Source organism: Bos taurus, chromosome 13 (genome assembly GCF_002263795.3).
Source record: "Bos taurus isolate L1 Dominette 01449 registration number 42190680 breed Hereford chromosome 13, ARS-UCD2.0, whole genome shotgun sequence".
In the NCBI taxonomy this organism is placed as follows: Eukaryota; Metazoa; Chordata; class Mammalia; order Artiodactyla; family Bovidae; genus Bos; species Bos taurus.
This window is the reverse complement of record NC_037340.1, coordinates 19,277,875-19,299,501: the sequence shown is the minus strand read 5'-3', so window position 1 is coordinate 19,299,501 and position 21,627 is coordinate 19,277,875. Positions and strand designations below refer to the sequence as shown.

The window sequence follows — 21,627 nt, the reverse complement described above, 5'->3', positions numbered from 1 at the left end:
GGTGGGTCCAGCCCATCTCAGTGTCAGTATGAGGAAGTGGTCCACGCAGGAACAGCACTTGTGACTTCACAGCCCATCATGGGTCTGGTTTCCTCAGACCCTCATCCCCTGCCGCAGCTTTGGATTCAGTTCCCTAGCCCTGTCAGCCCAGAGAAGCGTGTGAGGCATTTATCAGTTTTACTTATTTAACACAGTGAAAGCAAAGTTACATATATTTTGCTTAAAAAATTTAGTTCCGAGGTCTGGTTTTCCTGAACCAAGTTCATACATATCAAAAGCCCAAGGAATCAGAATGCAGTGTGTTTTTTTGGCTAAATCTGTTTCCATCACATCTTCTATTCAATGTCTTCCAATATGTCCTTTGAATCCTTCCAGTAAATTTTCTTAGCATGAGGTGTCAGAGACTAAAAGGTAATTTTGAGAGTGATGACTGAATGTATTTGACCAATTGGATCTTCTTCAATTAAAAGTTAAGGCTGATGTAGTAAATCGGTACAGTTTACTGTGGAGAACAGTGTAGAGGAAGTATGGAGGTTACTTAAAAAACTAAGAATGGAGCTACCATATGACCCAGCAACATCACTCCTGGCTATATATCCAGAGAAAGCATAATTCGAAAAGACACATGCACCCCAGTACTCCTGGTAGCTTTATTTATAGTAGCCAGGGCATAGAAACAACCTAAGTGTTCATCAACAGAGGAATGGATAAAGATGTGGTACATACATACGATGAAGTATTAGTCATAAAAAGGAATGAAATCATGCCATTAACAGAGATGTGGATAGACCTAGAGACTGTCACACAGAGTGAAATAAGTCAGAAAGAGAAAAACAGATATTAGTATCATATAAAATTGCTTAGATGTGGAATTTAGAAAATGGTACAAATGAATTTACTTGCAAAGCAGAGAGAGAAACACAGATGTAGAGAACAAATGTATGAATACCAAGGGGGTAAGGAGCATGGGATGAATTGGGAGATAGGGATTGACATATATCTAACACTATATATATAAAACAGATAACTAATGAGAACCGACTGTGTATTGCACAGAGAACTCTACTCGGTGTTCTGTGGTGACCTAAATGGGAAGAAAATCCAAAACAGAGGGATATATGTATACATATAGCTGATTCAATTTGCTGTACAGCAGAAACTAACATAACATTGTAAAGCAACTATAGTCCAATGAAAATTGTTTTATAAAACCCATGACTTCCCAAATTTTACCATATGAGAACAAATTATGCCTCCAGAAAATGACATTGGCTATCAAAATCTAATAGTATTAGTAATTTGCTTCAGGGCTCACTGACCCAGTAAGTAAATACTTTCCTTAAAAAATAATTTCTCACCATGCTAAAAGCATTTAGAGAAATGGTTAATTCTTAAAATGATAAGCAACTATCTTCATTTCAGTAGGTTCCTCTAATTATAATTTTCATTGAGGACTATGATTTAGTTCTATAAATTTAAGTGCTAAATAAACAGCATACCCTAAACTTCAGTCCAGACTCTGTCCTGGCCCAAAGGAAACTGATGAACAATTTTTCTTTTGCACTTTTTCTTTTTGTCAGAGTCCTAAGTGAAGCACAGAAATATCCCCAGAAAATCCGTCCTCTTGGTATTTGCAACATGAGGAAGTTCTGAAAGTCTTCTGAGAGCAGGTTAGGGAAGTTCTATGACGTTTCCTGCCTACTGTAGGATATTTATCCCAACCCAAATCTTGTTTTTTAAAAAGATTCATTTATTCCTAGTTTTGGGTTTCACACTGGGCTTTTCCACTGACCACAGAAATGCAGCAATAATCTTTGCTTGAGTCTCTGCAGAAAATATTAGACATCTGAAGCAGAATCTTGAATTATAACAGCTCTTAAGTAACCAGTTCATCTTAATAACAAATCTCCCCCACAAACTTTCCAAAACCATTCCAAGGCATTTGGAACCTGTCTTTTCATATTGTTGCTTTGAGAACAAAATGAGTTTCTCTTGCAAGATTAATTAAAACGGACATGTTGTGGAAGCACAAACAAAACTAGAATTTGTTCACTATAAATGCTTGTCATGACAACATTTGCTATAATGTCAGTTGACATCTTGCTTTATTTCTTTAAATATGAAAAAACAAATAAGGGAGGAAGACTTGCAGTAAAAGAAAAAAATTATGTCAATCCCATTTCTTATCACAAACATAAAGGAATAAGGGTTAAAAGTTCTCTCTTCTCTCCAGCTGGATAAAAGTTGCACTAGGAAAAACAAAGAGACAAATTTGGCATTAATAAGAAGATTATTAGCAATAATCAATACAGAGAGAAATGCTTTCTGAAGACTAGTGTCTGGCAAATTTGTTGTTTTTCAGTTGTTAAGTCTTATCTGACGCTTTGCAACCCCATGGTCTGCATCACGCCAGACTTCCCTGTCCTTCACTATATCCTGGAGTTTGCTCAAACTCATGCCGATTGAGTTGGTAATGCTATCTAAACATTTCATCCTCTGCTGCCCTCTTCCCCTTTTGCCTTCTATCTTTCCCAGCATCAGGGTCTTTTTCAGTGAATCAGCACTTCACATCAGGTGGCCAAAGTATTGGAGCTTCAGCTATAGCATCAGTCTTTCCAATGAATATTCAGGGTTGATTTCCTTTAGGATTGACTGGTTTGATCTCCTTGCTATCCAAGGGACTCTCAAGAGTCTTCTCCAGCACCACAATTTGAAAGCATCAGTTCCTCAGCCCTCAGCCTTTTTATGGTCCAACTCTCACATCCATACATGACTACTGGAAAAACCATAGCTTTGTCTATAATTATCTTTGTTGGCAAAGTGATGTCTTTGCTTTTTAATATGCTATCTAGGTTTGTCATAGCTCTCCTTCCAAGAAGCAAGCATCATCTAACTTCATGGCTGCAGTCACCACCTGCAGTGATTTTGGAGCCCAAGAAAAGGAAATCTGTCACTGCTTCTACTTTTTCCCCTTCTATTTGCTATGAAGTGATGGGACCTGATGCCATGATCTTAGCTTTTTTTAATGTTGAGATTTATGCTAGCTTTTTCACTCTCCTCTTTCACCCTCATCAAGAGACTCTTTAGTTCCTCTTCACTTTCTGCCATAAGAGTGGTATCATCAGCATATCTGAGACTCCAGCATGTGACTTATCCAGCCCAGCATTTTGCATGATGTACTCTGCATTTAAGTTAAATAAACAGGGTGACAATATACAGCCTTATCATATTCATTTGCAAATAATCGCAAACAATACAAAATACGTGCATGTATATGCATAACTGAAATGCATTGCTGTACACCTGAAAGTAACGCAACATTGTTAATCAACTAGACTCCAATATAGAATAAAAATTTTAAAGTAAGTCCTTCTAATAACTTACCTGCAGAGTAAGAGATGAGAATATGAGGCACTTTATAAAAGAAATAAGGTATAATAAGTTCTTTCTGAAAATGGACTTGATTTTTGAGGTTAGGATGATTGAAAAAGGGAAGGAAAGAAGAAAGTCTTCAAATTTGAGTATTATGTGCAAAGTCAAGGAGAAACTGACTTAAGGAGGAAGATAAGTTCCTTGGGAATGGAAATGTTGGGAGGGCTGCAGACTCTCCCCCCCCCATGTGGAGTCTGATAAAGGTAGAAACATGGAACTGGAACTCAGGGGCCTTCTGGGCTGGAGATGGAGGCAGCAGATGTCAGGGTGGGAGCATTAAAGGAAGTCGTGGTCAGAGTTTAGCCAATTCAGGAAACTGAAGGAGGGGCTTGCTAAAGACAGGTACCTGCAATATTCCAGAGTGGAACAGGGGAAGCATTTCATGAGAAATACAAAGAAAAGAAGGAAGAAAAACAAAGAGGGAGTGGTATCATGAAAGACAAAAAAAGGACCTATGTACAATGAGAGTGTAGACAGCAGTGACAAATGTTCTGGGGGAGTAAGGGTCTGAGTGTGTGGGGTCTTCAGACCCTGTGACCTTATGCCTGCAGTGCTCTTATAAGGTGGAGAAGACAATGGCACCCCACTCCAGAACTCTTGCCTGGAAAATCCCATGGAAGGAGGAGCCTGGTAGGCTGCAGTCCATGGGGTCGCTAGGACTCGGACACAACTGAGAGACTTCATTTTCACTTTCATTCATTGGAGAAGGAAATGGCAACCTGCTCCAGTATTCTTGCCTGGAGAATCCCAGGGACAGGGGAGCCTGGTGGGCTGCCATCTATGGGGTTGCACAGAGTCGGACACGACTGAAGTGACTTAGCAGCAGCAGCAGCAGCAGCTGTTAAGGAAACAAAGACCAAGGAAAATTAAAGCACTTGTTACTCATACAGCCAGTTAGGAGGGAGCCAAGACCAGAACTTAGATCCTGGACTTCTTGCTATGCTGTCTCTGCTCTGTCAGCCTGCACCTTGGGTTAATGGAACCCAGTTTCACCAAAGGAAAAATGTAGGAGATCAGGTTTAGCAAGATAAGTCCAGGTGATGCTGAAAAGATACTAAAGTAGGGGTTTTAAATGTTATTCTAAGGAATGAAGATTCACTAAAGAACTTTGAGCAGGAGAGTCTTCCTAGCCAAAGAGGTATTGGGGAAATATTTATGTGGTAGTTTTCAGATGAACTGTCAATATTTTGCTCAGATCAGTCTTAGATTGAAGAGTTATGAATTAATTGCTTCCCCAAATGATTTATACTGAATAAAATGCCTTAATTTTATCAGAAATTAATAATGATAAGAAAGGGAAAATCTCAACTCTAAAGTCATCTATTATTTAACTCTATCATACCACCTAAGAAATATCTAGAAATAAAACGAAAGGTCCAACGATATTTGGAATCACCCCAATCTTTAGGTAGAAGCCTGATTTGGCCTGAGTCCTCTATAGCCCACCCCTACATACATCCATATCTCTCCTAAGACTAATGATTAGTGCCATATGGTGATAGCTTATTTTACAAGATCCCTCCCTTTTTCTCCTGTACATGTGCATCTGTTAGAAAGAAGAATAAAAGCATATTCTTGTACCTTTGGAAGAATGCCTTAGGGAAAATGCCTTGCACACAGGGCAGACTTTGTCTAAAGGGGCTGCCCTCCATGAGCGGGTTGCTCTGGTTCCAGCCAAAGCCCTGGATGAGCTCTGCTGGGTCCTCCTCTCTCCACTCAGATCTTTACAGCTTTGAGATTCTCCAAAGTCAAGGTAATGGTCTGCCTCACTGAGGGGCAATACACTGATGGGTAGAAATTGACCTGACACTACGAAAACCCCAAGGTCCCATGGTTCCCGAAGTCTGATTAGCTGGTTCATTGCAAGACGAACATCAAGCACTGGAACACAGGGGGGAAAATGCCACAAATAGTGCTTCAAATTGATTTTAGGGTCACGGCCATCTGCACTTCTGACCCTGACTTTGACCCCCCTCACATCTCACTTTCCATCTCTGCTGCTATCCTGACTGTACACGCTCTGAGCAGAGAGCACGCCCGCTTTACATGTGCTTGGGCTGAACACCGCCGTGGGATTGTTGCCGGGCAACAGCAGCCAGAACAATTTGTTTGGGGAGCATTTTGAGAATGATTGCACTTGCGGGTTGGGGTGGGTTGGTAGTGTGTCGTCGTTCTTTTTTTTCTTCCTGTGGTACCTATTCCTGGATGTTGTAAATATTCATCTGAATTTTGCATATATGAGGGGAAAACGTTATTTAAATGAGCTTGGGAGGGTAATTTGCTCGGGTGCATCACTACACTCTTTTATGTTTTGCAGGCAGTCTGCTGCAGAAGGAGGAAAAGCCATTTTGTGACCGTTATTGACACAGATGACAATGCTATGCTGGCTTGTTTCAGTTCCGTAGAACAATGGGAGCAGAAGAAGATGCAGTTTAATGAAGGCATTTAGCAAATTGTTGGTAAATGGTGGGGATACAAGGGCCCCAGCGAAGTCATCAGGCACATTTCCTCTCTAATGTGGCTGCAGTTACTCTCCTGGCCTCCCCGCTCCTCCTCTCCAAGAGACAGACTTCCTCTTCCTCTCCTTTCCACGCTGGAATACAGCACTTGGCTAAACCCAGGAGAGCTGATTTGAAAGGTAATGGGAAGAAACAGTTCCTTTCCAAAGGAATCTGGCAGCCTTAAAGATCTGCAGCGCACCGATTTCAGATAAATGCGTTGGAGAGGAATCGCAAATAACTCAGAAAATCATCAGTGTCAATACTGCCCACACCCTTGGAATATTAATATGTACACACACCCACCACCCCCATGGAGATGCGTTTATTTCACAATTCACAAATGGTAAAGAAACCTTTCCTTAATTTCTTTTCTTTAGGGACTTGGGGAGCCAGGAGTAAAATTGTGATTCTTCCAAATGCTTCCCCATATGACTTATATACTCCCATTAAAGTGAATTTCCTCAGTCTACACACATTCTGTGGGTCTTAGTGACCAACTTCCTGACTCATGAAAGAGAAACTCTCCTTGAGGCTGCTATGTCCCCTCTCTCGTCTGTGACTTAGTCAGGAGCCTCTGACCCTATATGACAGAATTCGAGGTTGTAACACCATCCAAACACAGCAGTTGTGTTTAGGGCTCAGTCAGTTACAAACTCCATCTCTCCATCCCCAGGGACATGTCTGTGGATGTAAGACAGGCCTCTAGGCCATCTGAACATGTGAGCCCCTAAGTTGTGGGCTTCTGGTCCAAACTGTGTTCAAGTAGATATTTTTTCTAAAGGAGTCCCATCCCAGGGCTATCATCCCAGATCTTCGAGCTTATTTTTTAAGTTGTTTTATACAGGAGGCAGCTTTTGGCCAAGAATTCAGTAAAACTCTTTCTGGTTCATGGTTACCGCAAGAACAAGTCAAAGATGAAGTTTCATTTTGGGTGAGAGCACTCAAATATCCAGGATTCAAACTGGTGTGGAAGGAGCCTCCACACTGTTCTCCATAGAGTTACCGCGTGTTGTTGTTCGGTTGTTCAGTCGTGTCCAACTCTTTGTGAGCCCATGGACTGTCATGTGATCCAGTAATCCCACTCTAGGCATATATCCAGAGAAAAAGCTAATTCAAAAAGATACATGCATCCCAATGTTCAGAGCAGCACTGTTTACAATAGCCAAGACATGGAAGCAACCTAAGTGTTCATTGACAGATGAATAGATAAAGAAGATGTGGTTAAACATATACAATGGAATATTACCCAGCCATCAAAAAAGAATGAAATAATACCATTTGCAGCAACTTGGATGGACCTAGAGATTATCATACTAAGTGAAGTAAGTAAGACTGCTGCTGCTGCTGCTGCAGCAAAGTCGCTTCAGTCGTGTCCGACTCTGTGCGACCCCATGGACTGCAGCCCACCAGGCTCCTCCACCCATGGGATTTTCCAGGCAAGAGTACTGGAGTAGGGTGTCATCGCCTTCTCTGAAGTAAGACTGAAAAAGACAAATATCATATGATATTGCTTATATGTGAATCTGAAAAAAAAGATACAAATTAGCTTATTTATAAATCAGAAATAGACACACAGACATAGAAAGCAAACTCATGGTTAGCAAAGGAGAAAAGTGGAGTGGGGTATAAATTAGGGGGATTAACATACACACTACGAAGTATAAAATAAATATCAAGTACCTAATGTATAGCACAAAGAATTATACTCAAATTTAGTAATAACCTATAAGGGAAAAGAATCTGAAAAAGAATATATATATTCATATATATATATATATGACTGAATCGCTTTGGTGTACACCTTGAAACTAACACGATACTGTAAATCAACTATACTTCAATTTAAAAGAAACACAAACTGGGGTGAAAGGTCAATAGTAAAGAGGATAGAGACGTAGGGGGAAGCGAATTCAAAAGTGAAGGCATTGTTTACCATTCATCAAGGCATCCAGCGCTGGATTAGAACACCAGGTCCCTCAAAAGTTTCCATCTGGACATCGCCTTCAAGACAACCTTGAAAGCCCACAACTTCTACGAAAGTGAAAGTCGCTCAGTTGCGTCCAACTCTTTGTGACCCCATGGACTACAGAGTCCATGGAATTTTCCAGGGCTGAATACTGGAGTGGGTAGCCTTTCCCTTCTCCAGTGGATCTTCCCGACTCAGGAATTGAACCGGGGTCTTCTGCATTGCAGGTGGATTCTTTACCAACTGAGCTATCAGGCAAGCCCCCGCAACTTCCATATTTCCACCAAACCTGTTTGTTGAGCATGTGTTAGGTGTAAGCCATGTTCATAGGTCTTGCATAGGCTATTTGATGGTAAGATGCAGACTCTCCCCTCAAGATTGCAGGCACAAGCTTTCTCGTGGCTTTGGCAGGAGAGATTCAGCCTCAGGCAACAGCACCTCCATCAATCCAACACCACTGTGATACAGCACCCAGCCCCTCAGAGAGGACGTCTGACTCTAGCAATGACCTGCAGCCCCCTTTGCTTCTACTTCCCTTTGAAAGATATCCTTTATCTCCTGATTCAGAGTTTACCTCCGGGAACAACCCTTCTCTTTTGCTCACACCTCTAGGCGAAGAGCGTATGTTACAAATGCCACAGCCATATTTAGATGTGTCTGTTGTTCAGCTCCTCCGAGCCTGCCCCCAAGTTACCTTCTCCATGGCAATTACTCATGAAATCTGAACAAGCCTGCAAATTAGTGTTAGGTTGCTTTCATTTCCCAATTAAATGCCTACCTGCTAGTATACGATTCTGGTTTGGCGTGGTCAACCTTTTCCCCTTCAGCTTTTAGGAAGAATAAAAAAAGGTACCCACCTTCTTTACACAGAGAATAATTATCGTGCAGAGCTGTCCACCTACGGCAACAATGCAACATGCATTGTGAGTGTATTCGAAGAAGAGCCGGACAAGGATGAAGAAAGTTCCATGGTATAAACATTAGACAGACAGGTGGATGGGTTTGTATAGACCATATGGCCCCCTTCTGCCTTGAAACATACAGAATTATATTTTGTGAAAATCCCTTCAAGAACTGTGTCTAAACAGAAAATCATGGCAAAGAAAATTCTCGTGATGCCTTAGCCGTGTCCATTATTTTGATGTCGATTTTGTATTTCTGGGGATATGTTTTCAAGATAGAGCTAACACACTTGTTGTAGCATAAATGAGGTGGCAGAGGGTAAGGGGGAGAGACAGGGAAGAGGAATTCAGTCTTGTTTTCTCAAGAGGAATGGATATATACTTGACTAACTCGTAGACGAGGAAAACGCTTGTACCCCTGCGCAGCCCCTGGAAGCAACCACTGTGATGCGAATCCAACGTTCCGAGCTGAACGACAGACACAAAACGCACCAGATAATGAGAAACAGTGTCATTTCTGGAAAACATTAGAGAATATTTTTCTCCCCCTCAGGAAGGCAGAGCATATGATTCCCATTCTCACATTATGACAGAAAACGCTGCGTGCACTCTATGTGGAGGATTGCCGCCTGAAATTCCGAGAGCCCATACTTGATGAGGGGCTTCAAACATGCTTCTTCAAGCCCAGTTTAATTGACATCCTGATTGACAAGATAACACAGTTTTGACAGCAACTCTGCACTAAAAGCATTTCTCTTCCGATTTTCAAGAGGTTCTCTCCCAGAGGTTGGGATATGAGAAATCCATAGCCTTTCCAAGCAACTTAGTCTGAGCTGTTGAAATATGGCCAGTGTTTGGTGAGACCACTCCAGCCTAAGAACAGCAGTAAGGTCCTTTGCATTGTGACAAAATGGTACTTCTCTGTCTCACTCACCTCTGGCCACACACGGGCAGAACGGCCTGCCCCTCTAATCCGCACGCTCCATCCCAGGGGACCCTGGAGGTTACTCCTTTGTGCCTGAGGCCTCTTAGGTCGTCGGTGGCCCCTTCCATGGCCCTTTGATCTGGCTTCTTGCTGAGATGCCTCTAGTTGCTACTGACACTCAACTTGTCACAGTGATGCCAGCAGCCTGATCCTTCCACTAACTCCTTCAGTGTCCAGGGCCACCATGATACTTCCAAGGTGGCACCAGAGCCTGCAATGCTTATGGAAATGCACCAACCCAGAAATACCTGTGTGGCTACTGGGGCAAAGGCCCTTGCTGGAGCTATGTCATGTCCCGGCAACAAGCTGGAAGGGAGAGCACTCCCTCCATCTGCACTGGTGCTGTGCTCTCATGCCAGCCAGGATGCCGTGGCTCCTCGCATGTGACACAGGGCTCTCAGGGAAACAGCGCTTGTCTGTGACATTGAGGTCTTTGTCATTACTTCCTCTTCCTAGGGCTGCTGTCTGAGTCCTTGGGGGTTTGGGTGAAAGATATTAGAGAGACAGTTGCTACAGTGCCCTTAATCATGTTCTTCCACGTGCCTCAATACATACTCAGGCCGAGACCTTCCCCAGGAGGATTCCCCGTCGTCACGCAACTAGACACCCAGCAGGGTGACATCAGCACCCTCAGGACACTGTCACCAAACTGGGCCCCATGTCACAGTGCTAAGAATGGAACAGAGCAGTATTTCTACACACCCTTGAATTTCACTTTTATGTAAACTAATACCAAATCTCGTGAGAAAGTCTAGCAGGTGTTAGATGATTCTACTGCAAGTAAAAACAGATTCCATGAATCTGTAAAGAGGAATAATTTCACTTTTTCCTCTGTTCTCTTGTCATGGATGAGACTACTGGAGAGTGTCAGGAGGTAGTCCATCCCTCCGAAGTTTGGGAGAATCACATTGTTTACAACAAAGAGAAGAGCAAGTAAAATATAGTAATACTAAACATCAAAAAAGCAAAGGAGCTAATCAGATAGTCTTTTCAATCTTTTGTCTACTCTGCTGGCAAAACTAATTTAGATGATAACTACAAGATATCATACTAACCTATTGGCCAGCAAAAAAAAAAAAATTAGGCATTTAACCAATCCTTTTAGCTATATAGGGCCAAGTAATTGGTTTGATTCACTTTTTCCCACCAACATGACTGATTCATAGATTGCCTTGGTTGGCTGGCATTTGATAAACACACTAACGGGAGACTCCAGAAGGAAGTCATCACCAGCCTCCATTTAAAAACATCCTTTCTTTTTTAATGCATCAAATACAATAAAAATAATTTTGTAGGCAATGTTATATGTTTTCTCAGTTCGTTTAATCATGCAATCCATATGGCTCAAGAAATAAGGAACATGTTTATAACCTTTAAAGGAATATGATATCCTTCTAAACTTTTAAAAAACTTCTTCTAAGCTTCTTTCTAAAAGTTCAAGTCTGGGTAAAAGATTATGCTTTTCAACTATTTCTCATTATGAAAATGCCAACAGTACCAACCTCCTTGTTTTATTTTATTGCTTAGACTTACTGAAGCTACGCAAGATGACTGCAATCGATATTTGTGAGAAGACCAAAGTGAGAAGTCCATCTTTTAGACCCTGAAAACTGAAAAAGGGGACTGTGCCCCTCTCCATAAACAACATAAAATGCTACCCATCAGGGTTCATCCTGAGGTTAGAAACCTGCCAGTTTCAGAGGGAGATAAGCATCTCCTTCAAGAATTTTAGCCTTTTCCCCATTTCCTTGTATCACTTAACAAAACAAATACAGTCAGCCAATACACCCCAAGAAGAGTATCAGTGTATTGCCTTTTCAGTTTCTTGTGAATTCAAAGCCATCAAAGACATAATTAAAACACTTCCACAAAAAGAAAGCCCAGCCTGAGACAGCTTCAATCCACAATCCCTGTCTCTTCAGAACCTGTAATTACTCCGTGTACTCAGTGCACAAAATAAGGTTTGCTTATAATTTGGGGACCATGCTTTCTCTTCAATGTGTAAAGAAACACTTGTGTCAAATGATACCGCATTTTACAGAATGGCAGCTCTTGGTGGCTCAGTGGTAAAGAATCTGCCTGCCATGCAGGAAACATAGGAGACATGGGTTCGAGTCCTGGGTCAGGAAGATCCCCTGGAGAAGGAAATGGCAAACCACTCCAGCATTCTTGCCTGGAGAATCACATGGACGGAGGAGCCTGGCGGGCTAGAGTCCATGGGATCATAAAGAGTCGAACATCGCTGAGCGACAAGACAGAGACAACAAAGGTCTCCCTGCACTAAAAGACAACAGCACTTGGCTACCTGGACGTGGTCCTGGGAGGGGACGATTACAGTGAATGCGACAGAAACTCACACCCTTTTATAAACTACCTCAAGAGACAACAATAATTTTAATTTTCCTGACACCCTAGCTCACGGGTCTAAAATATATGCTTTTAGAAGACAAGGACTGCAGAACACCAGCGACAAAGTGTGGTAGTTACCCAAAGGTTGGGAATTCCCCGGATAATTCGTCTATCAGAAAGGATCATCAAGACTTCCCTCGCAGTCCAGTGGTTAAGATTTTGCCTTCCAAAGCAGGGGCCGTGGGGTGGATCCCTGGTTGGGGAACTAAAATCCCACATGCCTCAACAGCCAGTAAACCAAAACCTAAAACAAAAGCAATATTGTAACAAATTCAATAAAGACTTTTAAAATGGTACACATAAAAAAAATTTTTTTAAATAAGGAGCATCATCTGTATTTGGGAAATCTGCACCAAACAGAGGCTTCTCAGATTTCTCACCATTTCCAATTTACCCTGAATTATGGGCTATACTTTTGTCTCTGAGGGGGTCTGGTGAAGCACAGAGGTAGAGAGGATGGATTTCTTGTAGAGATCCCTCTGTGTATATCCTGATAGAGTGAAGGGGTTGAAGAAGGAAAAAAAAAAAAAAAAAAACAAGCATTTGTGCTCATCCACTCCCCTTAAGACATCAAAGCACCCACCAGAGCACTCATTTTGTGCTAAATACTGTGATAGATGCTTAAGACGAGAAGCCTTCAAATGCGCTTTACAACCAGGGGCTGGCACACATCCATCATTGGTTGAATCTCTCATTTCTCAGCTACTCTCTGATGCCTAAGTGTGAAAAAATCAGTATGCCTGAATTGAATTTTTAGATCGCTTTACGTCAATACACATTTGTTTGTTTTCTAAATCAACAACAAATGCAACAGTGAACATTCGGGCTGCTCAGTTGTGCGGCCTCGCCTGCTGCCTGGTGCTGAAATGGGGTTCAGCTTGTTCACGTCTGGATTAAGCCTCATTCCGTGAAGGGGAGTAAATGATTTCCTTATAGAAAACCAGCACGGTGGCTTGTGCACACCTCTGTGTGTGTGTCTGTGCATGTGGCATACGTGCCTGCGTGTATACATGCTGGCAGTTGTTTCCACATTGTTCAGAAATAGCTAAGGAACAGTCTTAAAGAGGTGGATGCAAAGGCAGGGTACTCAGTTTTGTCTGGGGCTGACCGAGCCAATTGGAACCCCATATTTAGTTCTGATTTTAAAGTGAAGTTGCAGTTTGCACTGTCCACAAGCTGGAGAAAGCTCTAGTCCCTCTGAAGAAGCAAACATGTGGGGAAAGGCTGACTGGATTAAATATCAGAAATTTTGTTTCCAATTAGTCTCACAAATCCCATGGATATAGCCTTGAGTTAAAAAAATGCAAATGTGAAGAATATCCATAATTTAATAAAGACAAACCCTTCATGATTTCTGAAAAGAATTTCTGCCTAACCAAGCAAGGGAAGATGGACCAGCTGTTCTTGCTGAGTGAGGGAGCAATGCTGTTTCTCTCAGATCCCAGAGGGCATGCCTGCTCTCTAGGGAAGCACCACCCACCCGAGTATCTCCTCTCCTGCTCTTTCACCCTGCAAAAGAAACCAGGTTGAGAAGCTTCAGCATGGTAATTTAGGGTTTGAAAGACTTGTCTTCACTTATTCATTCATTCAATTGTACATTAGCTCTTTCCATCTATGTAAGTCTATAGATGCCTCCTTGCTGCCAAGTTCAAGCTCATACCGCTGATCTCACGACAGGCTGATAAATCAAGAGCTAGGGTGTTGAGGAAAGAAGTAGTACTGCTATTTGGAAAGTCAGCAGACAGAGAAGATGGTGGACTAGTGCCCCCGAGAACAATCTTACCAGAGTTAGAATTCAGACTGCTTTTATACTAAAAGGGAGGGCTTGTGGCTGGTTATTGCAAACCTCTTGATGCTGGAATCCTTTGTTCTTACAGCTGTCCAAGTAGGTCTGGTCACAATGTTTCTGTAAACCTGCAACAAGACAATTGCTATTCTCTGTTCTGCAAATTTTTATGTCTATGCGAATGGGAAAATGTTATACCTTTAAAGGGCAGAGCCTTGAGAATGGGCTCTACTATGTATTTCAGGGTACAGGCACCATTCTTTTACAAAAGGTACACAGTCAGCATGGCTAAGCTCAGACAACACAGCACAGCGTTAGAGCTAAAGGAATACACTCAATATGGAAGTCTGTTCTTCTCTCAGATTTGTTCTTCTCTGTTACATCCTCAGTGCCACTTGAAAAGACTTAAACTTCACAGCATGTCCTTGAACTGAAGTCAGAGAAAGTAGCAATGGATAAAGAGAGCAAAATGAAGAAACTAAAGGAAATGTATTCACATCTTTTATAGTTCCCTTGCAGCTAGAGTCTGACCTCCAAGATTAAAGCCATGTTTGACCATGGGCTTGGTCTAGTGCCCACAGTAGAGCCACGAGCAGTTTATCTATTGTGAGGGTTTCCTCCAGCTGCGGTGGCAGTGAGTCCACTCCTAGGTAACCTGACCAGGGATAGGCTTCCTCTGAGGACGTCTTTCCTCTGGGGCTCCCGGTCTTATGACGCGCATACCCGCTAATTCCCCTGCATTCACTGACAGGGAGGGAGGTGAGGTGATATGTTAGTTTCCTAGGGCTGCTTGTAGAAACTACCACACACTGGGTGATGTAAAACATCAGGAATGTATTGTTTCGTGGTTCTGGAAATCAGAAGTCCAAATCAAGGTGCTGACTCTTCTGGAGGCTCTGAGGAAGAGTCTGTTCCATGCTCCTCTCTGAGCTCTGCTAGCTCCCTGGCCTTGTGGTTGTATCACATGTTTCTGTAGTCACACGGCATTCCTCTGTCTGCATGAATGTCCCTGTCTTTTTTTCCATCTTCATATGAGTCGTGTTCGATTAGTGACCTACCCTACTATTCAGGATGACCTCAGTTCAGTTCAGTTCAGTTTCTCCATCATGTCTGACTCTTTGTAACCCCATGGACTGCAGCACGCCAGGCTTTTCTGTCCATCACCAACTCCCAGAACTTAATCAAATTCACATGTACCGAATCAGTGATGCCATCCAGCCATCTCATCCTCTGTCGTCCCCTTCTCCTCCTGCCTTCAATCTTTCCCAGCATCAGGGTCTTTTCCAGTGAGTCAGATCTTCGCATCAGGTGGCCAAAGTAATGGAGCTTCAGCTTCAGCATCAGTCCTTCCAATGAATATTCAGGACCGATTTCCTTTAGAATGGACTTGTTGGATCTCCTTGCAGTCCAAGGGACTCTCAAGAGTCTTCTCCAACATCACAGTTCAAAAGCATCAATTCTTTAGCAGTCAGCTTTCTTTATGCTCCACCTCTCACATCCATACATGACTACTAGAAAAAACATAGCTTTGACTAGATGGACCTTTGTCGGTGGCTTCATTTGAACTAATTTTATCTGCAAAGATCCTGTTTCCAAAAAGGGTCACATTCACAGGTATCAAAAATACGATTTGAATCTTACTGTGGCACACAGTTCAGCCCACAATAGATGGCAAGTCATGTCATACTCAAGGGCCTCTGTATACTAAAATAAAGTATAATGCTTTTTCATTAGAGTATAGTTGGTTTACAATATTGTGTTGATTTCTGCTGTACAGTTAAGTGAATCAGCTATATGTATTACTCAGGTATTAAAAGGAATGGAATTGGGTCATTTGTAGAGACATGGATGGACCTAGAGACTGTCATACAGAATGAAATGTCAGAAAGAGAAAAACAAATATCATATATTAATATAAATAGGTAGAATCTAGGAAAATGAGCAGGGAACCTATTTGCAGGGCAGGAATAGAGATGCAGACATAGAGAGCAGAAATGTGGATGTGGCAAGGGTGGGGGATAAAATGAACTGGATATTTACATATAGTTTTAATATTATTCAGTAGGCAGCACAAGGGAATGGAGGAAAGACACGGGAGACATAACGAGAGGAGAATCCTAGAGACCTAGACAGAGGCCATTGCGGCAGCTCAGACAGTGGAGGTGTGGCAGGAGCAGTGGCCCAGCTTGAAGAGGGGAGGAGAAGCCACAAACCCCTTCTGTTTGCCTGCTCTGTGAACAGGACAGCCCACACACAGCCAAGGTCCAGAGCTTGGACCTAACAGACTGTTCCTACCACATCAAATCTACAATTGGCTGCATGTTTATAGTGCAGTATCTTGAAAGACATAGACAGCAGGATATTTCCAACTGATAGGGGGAGGAATTTACTTGTAAGTAACTCTACGACCCTGAAAAACTCACAGGCAGAAGGAATCCTTCAGTGTTCAGATTACCCTGACTTGGGAAGAGGTGGCCGTGTGTCTTCTCAAGACTCCCTTGGGATGGAGGAAGGCATGCGACTGAAAGTGAAAGTCACTCAGTCATGTCCGACTCTTTGTGACCCATGGACTTCACAGTCTGTGGAATTCTCCAGTCCAAAATACTGAAGTGAATAGCTGTTTGCTTCTCCAGGGGATCTTCCCAACCCAGGGATGGAACCCAAGTCTCCTGCATTGCAGGCAGATTCTTTACCAGCTGAGCCACCAGGCATGAGAGAGAAGGAGCCAATTCCATTTAGGAATCCCTCTGTCGGGACCTGAAAGAGAAGGGATGATGGCAGATCCCAGGCTGCAAGTGGCCCTGCTCACTACACCCAGCCACCCACTCAGGGGGTAGAGCTCCTGTGGGGACTCAAGAGGCTGGTAGATGGGCCGATGGGCTAGAAGTCCATCCAGAATTTCAGAGGCAGGAGGACCAAATGATTGATGCTTTATTCACAAGATCTGCATTCTCTGATGCTGTGTTCTGTTCAACATATGCTTTTCATCAATTTGTGTAGATGGAAACCACCTATGAAAGACATTTTAAAAAATATTCAGAAACTACTGAAGAAGGGAAAGCTTCTAGAACTTGTCAGTGCTGGCTTTCACTTTCACATCACGCTGGGGTTCAGTTGGCAAGGATGGGGTGAGACCAACATCATCATTTGATGTGAGAAATCTAATAGGCCCAAGGAGTGAAATTAAAGACCGGGGCACCCCACCTTCTCTGTGAATGGTTGTACCATTTCCCATAGATTCAATCTGCTGCCCTTGACCTCTTACCACCAACCAAAGATGGAATTTTCTATTTGTCTCTCATCATAAAGCTCATCACTTTAAAAAAAGAAAATTGTGTTAAATTTGACTCAGGTAATAGAATTCTACAGGCTGCTGACTTGTGAGGAAAGTAAGACAGCTGTTTTCATGTGTTAAGAAGAACTTGAATCGACAGTTCACATAATCTTCTGTGAACATTTTTCCCCACCGTGTGTAGATAACTATGTTTGGCTTGAGTTGTTGAATCTCTGAATTTGCACTTATGTATTGATATGCAATGAGCCGCAGAGAACTAATCGTCCACAGCATAGTCTGACAGCTCATGTTCCAAAGGAGCACTCTTTCCTGGGGTCAATCACCTTCTAAAAGAAAAATAAATCTTAATGTTTTCCTCTCAACCAACAGGGACCTTTCCTGTGTGCCGTTGACAAGACGTGGACAGACCTGGTCCAGAGTCCTGAGGCTAAGACCGCACAGGTGTCTGTGCTGGTGTTCAAGCAAGCAGTCAGCAAGAAGAGCGACTGTCCAGCAGCCCTGAGAGTGGAGCTGAGAACTGTGCCCCTCCAGGGGGAAGGGGAAGCTGGCTTGGTTGAAGGCAAGCCAGCTGGAGGCCTTGCAACAGGCAGAAAGCACTGACTGCATTCTCTGAATTTTCAAAAATGCCCAACAGGAAGGGAAACCCAGAAAAATAAGCATCAGCTCTATCAAAAAGGGGAAGATCTCAACTTAGCAGAAGGAAGAAGATCTGTGCTCCAGGACATGAGATGCTTAAATGGCATACCACATTTGGCGATCTCTAGGACAACACGGGGCTTCCCAGGTGATGCTAGTGGTAAAGAATCCACCTGCCAATGCAGGAAACTTTAGAGATGCAGTTTCAATCCCTGGGTCAGGAAGATCCCCTGGAAAAGAGTGTGGCAACCCAACCAGTATTCTTGCCTAAAGAATCCCCACAGAGAGAGAAGCCTAACAGGCTACACTGGCTAGTCCATAGGGTAGCAAAGAGTCATACACAACTCAAGTGACTTAGCATACATGATGCATGCACGCATGACCACCAACTATCTTGCTCTCAGGAGATTTTCTTCTACTTCTTTAAAAATAAGGGGTAGGAATGGGTGGGAAGTGGGAAAGAGATTTAAGAAAGAGGGGATTTGTGTCCATCTGTGGTTAATTCATTTTAACATATGACAGAAATCAAACCAATATTGTAAAGCAATCATCAATCAATTAAAAATAAATAAATAAATATTAAAAATAAATAAAAATAATATTTAATAAATGTATATAATATGTAAATCCTACAATGAAGCAATAGTGTAATATCAAGAGTAAAGTAATAAATACATGAATAAAATACATAAGTAATAAACACTAGTTATACAAATTATAAACATTGCAAATAAAGCTGAGCTTCTCCCATCAATGCTCTTCCCCAGACCTGATTTCTGTTTCAAAATATGTGTTATGCAAATAGGTAATCTTCTCTGTCCTTTTCCAGATCTTTTTCTTACATGCGCACACATGCACATACCCAGTACATATTCTTGTAGGGAGTATTCTATTCACACATGATGATAGATACTATCTTACTACACATGTTATTCTATATTTTTCATTTCAAAAATATTCGTTTTGCTTATCTTCCCATGTCAGTATATACTGAGCCACCTTTTGCAAAGTATTCCATGATATGGATCTAAAGAGTTTATTCCCTTATTATAGATATTTAAGCTATTCTTAATTTTTTTTGCAGACAATGGTGAAAGTATCAACTTACAGGCAGCAATGTATAGAGAACACATTTCCTTCCACACTTGCCAACACTTGGTATCATTATTGGGTCCTTTAAAAAGAAAGTGTAAGCCTGATCTCTCCTGGGTGACTTGGTCATTCACTTACTGAAAGACAGAAAGTCAGAAGATCCCTCAAGGTCCACAGCAACTCTTTGATTCAATGATGATGAGTAAAAGGATTCTGCGTGATGTTCTACAGGAAGATTACCTGGAATGGCATATTTTTTAAAGGTTTGTGTGTGTGTGTGTACCCCAAATTCGGAGAAGGCAATGGCACCCCACTCCAGTACTCTTGCCTGGAAAATCCCATGGACGGAGGAGCCTGGTAGGCTGCAGACCATAGGGTCACTAAAAGTCAGACACAACTGAGCGACTTCACTTTCACTTTTCACTTTCATGCATTGGAGAAGGAAATGGCAACCCACTCCAGTGTTCTTGCCTGGAGAATCCCAAGGATGGGGGAGACTGGTGGGCTGCCGTCTATGGGGTCACACAGAGTCGGACATGACTGAAGCAACTTAGCAGCAGCAACAGTACCCCAAATTAATATTACTTCATTGTATGCCACTTAGAGTTTCTAATTTTTAGTTATTATAAAGGGTTACCTCAGTGGACAATTGCATATGTGTTTGTGTGTAGATAGCTGGATAAATAGATCATTTTCTTAGAATAAGGCCTACTAGAAGACTGACTAGGTCAAAGATGATGAGCATTTTTGCAATCCAAATATGGATCCCAGGTCAGCTTTTCAGAGTCATCTGTGCCAGGAGCTGCTGATTTGGGGCCAGTTTCCTTTGGCGAGGGGTGGACCATCCTAATGGACAGTTTTAATTTATCATGGGTATCATACCAGTTGGCAGACTCAAGCCTCTGTGAGCTTGGCAGCAATGGGTTCCATCCAAGGCTGATTGTTACCTCCACCTGCCCAGAGTTCATTATGGACCCTGGAGGAAGGCCCATCCATCCACAATGAGCTCCTCATGGGCAGAGAGAACAATGGTGGCCATTGAGGTGCTGGCAGGAGATGTCAGCTTTGTGAAGACAGCTGCCTCTCCCCTTCAGTTCACCAGCCGCCTCTGGAGAGCTAAGTGAACTGCTCCCCCATCAAATGTCCTTCCTCTCTGTATGAGGGAGAAGGATAACGAATGTCTACTACATGAAGCAATTAATCTTTAGAAAAAATAAGAACTAACGTGGGAAGAGCATCTGTAGAAGACGCTGCATTCTATTTTCGGCAAAACGTGAGCATCTATAGATAAATTGCTCTGTCTACAGCACATTCAGATTTTACCACCTGTGAATTTAATTGAGTCAGTACCTAAGTACCGATTTAAGTAATATGCTCACTTATAAAGTTGGTGCCTGTAATGTATCCTTACAACAAAGAGGAGTTGGTTTTCTTTGGATTTTCAAAGTTAAAAACATGGTTATCTTACCTTAGGTTAGCTTAAAGTTTAAAGGAGGGCAATGACCCAGGGTCATCGGTCACTTTGTGCAAACATCTGTTTTCCTCTGGGTCACAAAGGCACGTAGCCTCCCTGTTTTCAATTATTGCATCATTCTCAGGGCTTCAGGGAGTCCCTGTCCAGCCACTGTGGGTTCCCCAGGCTGCCCTCAAATAGCAGCTCTGAAATGGCAGCCAGTGCATGGCAACACATGGACAAGGGAAAGGATGTGTTTGGGAATGAAGCAGTTGACACATCTGTATAACGAATGTGCGGGTGTTTGATAATTATGATCAACCTTGGATCACTCACGGGAGGCATCTGCACTGTGCAGGTAGCTCGGCTTTGCCTCAGCAAGTCAGTCTCTCTGTGGTTTGAACTGGAAGCTGATGGATTCTGGATGTGCATTCTTTGCAAGGAGAGATGGCCACAGTATCCTCCATATCCATTTTCAGAGCCCAGCACTTGACTGAGCCCACACCGTGGCAGGAAAAGGGCCTTAACATAACAGATACTTCTCATGGCATTCAGATTCATTCTAGGGATAAAACTTGGGAAGAGATGTCTCCACTGATCCCACGGCCAACATTGTTCCTCTAGTGAGTATGTATGAATGTATCGTTCCTTTGTGTGTATAGGTGTGTGTTTCCCTGCCAGACTCCCAAAGTATTTAAAGGTGGTAGGATTATGAATAGTTCTATTGAAAGGTGCTTTATATTCTTCTGTATTTCCCATTTCTACCATAAACATATTATATTAGAAAATAAATATGTATTTAAAATTCTTAGGTTTACAGTTGAAATTTGTCTTTATCATTCAGAATCTCCTGAAGACATTTACTGGATTCCTAACTGTATTATTTTTTAAGAAGTGCTAACCCAGTTGTCTCAAACTACCCTAAGTCTTTCTAGATACTTCTAGACCTATGGACTTTGAAATTCCAGTCTATTAATCCCTTGATACTGTCTTTGAAATATTTAGCAGGAGATGGGTGGGGGTTAAAAGGAAAAAAATTTTTTTAAATGAAGAGTAGATATTTAAGGGATTTCCCTGGCTGTCCAGTGATTAAGACTTTCTTCTAGTGCATGGGGTGCAGGTTCAATCCTGGCTGGGGAACTAAGATCCCACATGCCTTGGGGCCAAAAA

The 21,627-nt window shown here is 42.4% G+C and overlaps 1 long non-coding RNA gene across 1 annotated transcript; it reads right to left on the bottom strand.

Moving 5' to 3' along the window:
* Positions 1-13,121: 13,121 nt before the first annotated feature.
* On the bottom strand, positions 13,122-20,371 carry LOC132346883 (uncharacterized). Its single transcript, XR_009496850.1, has 4 exons — positions 19,887-20,371; positions 19,143-19,244; positions 14,042-14,109; positions 13,122-13,704 (listed from the first exon to the last, which is right to left on the bottom strand). It is a non-coding gene; the product is annotated as an uncharacterized lncRNA (long non-coding RNA).
* Between the last annotated feature and the right edge of the window lie 1,256 nt (positions 20,372-21,627).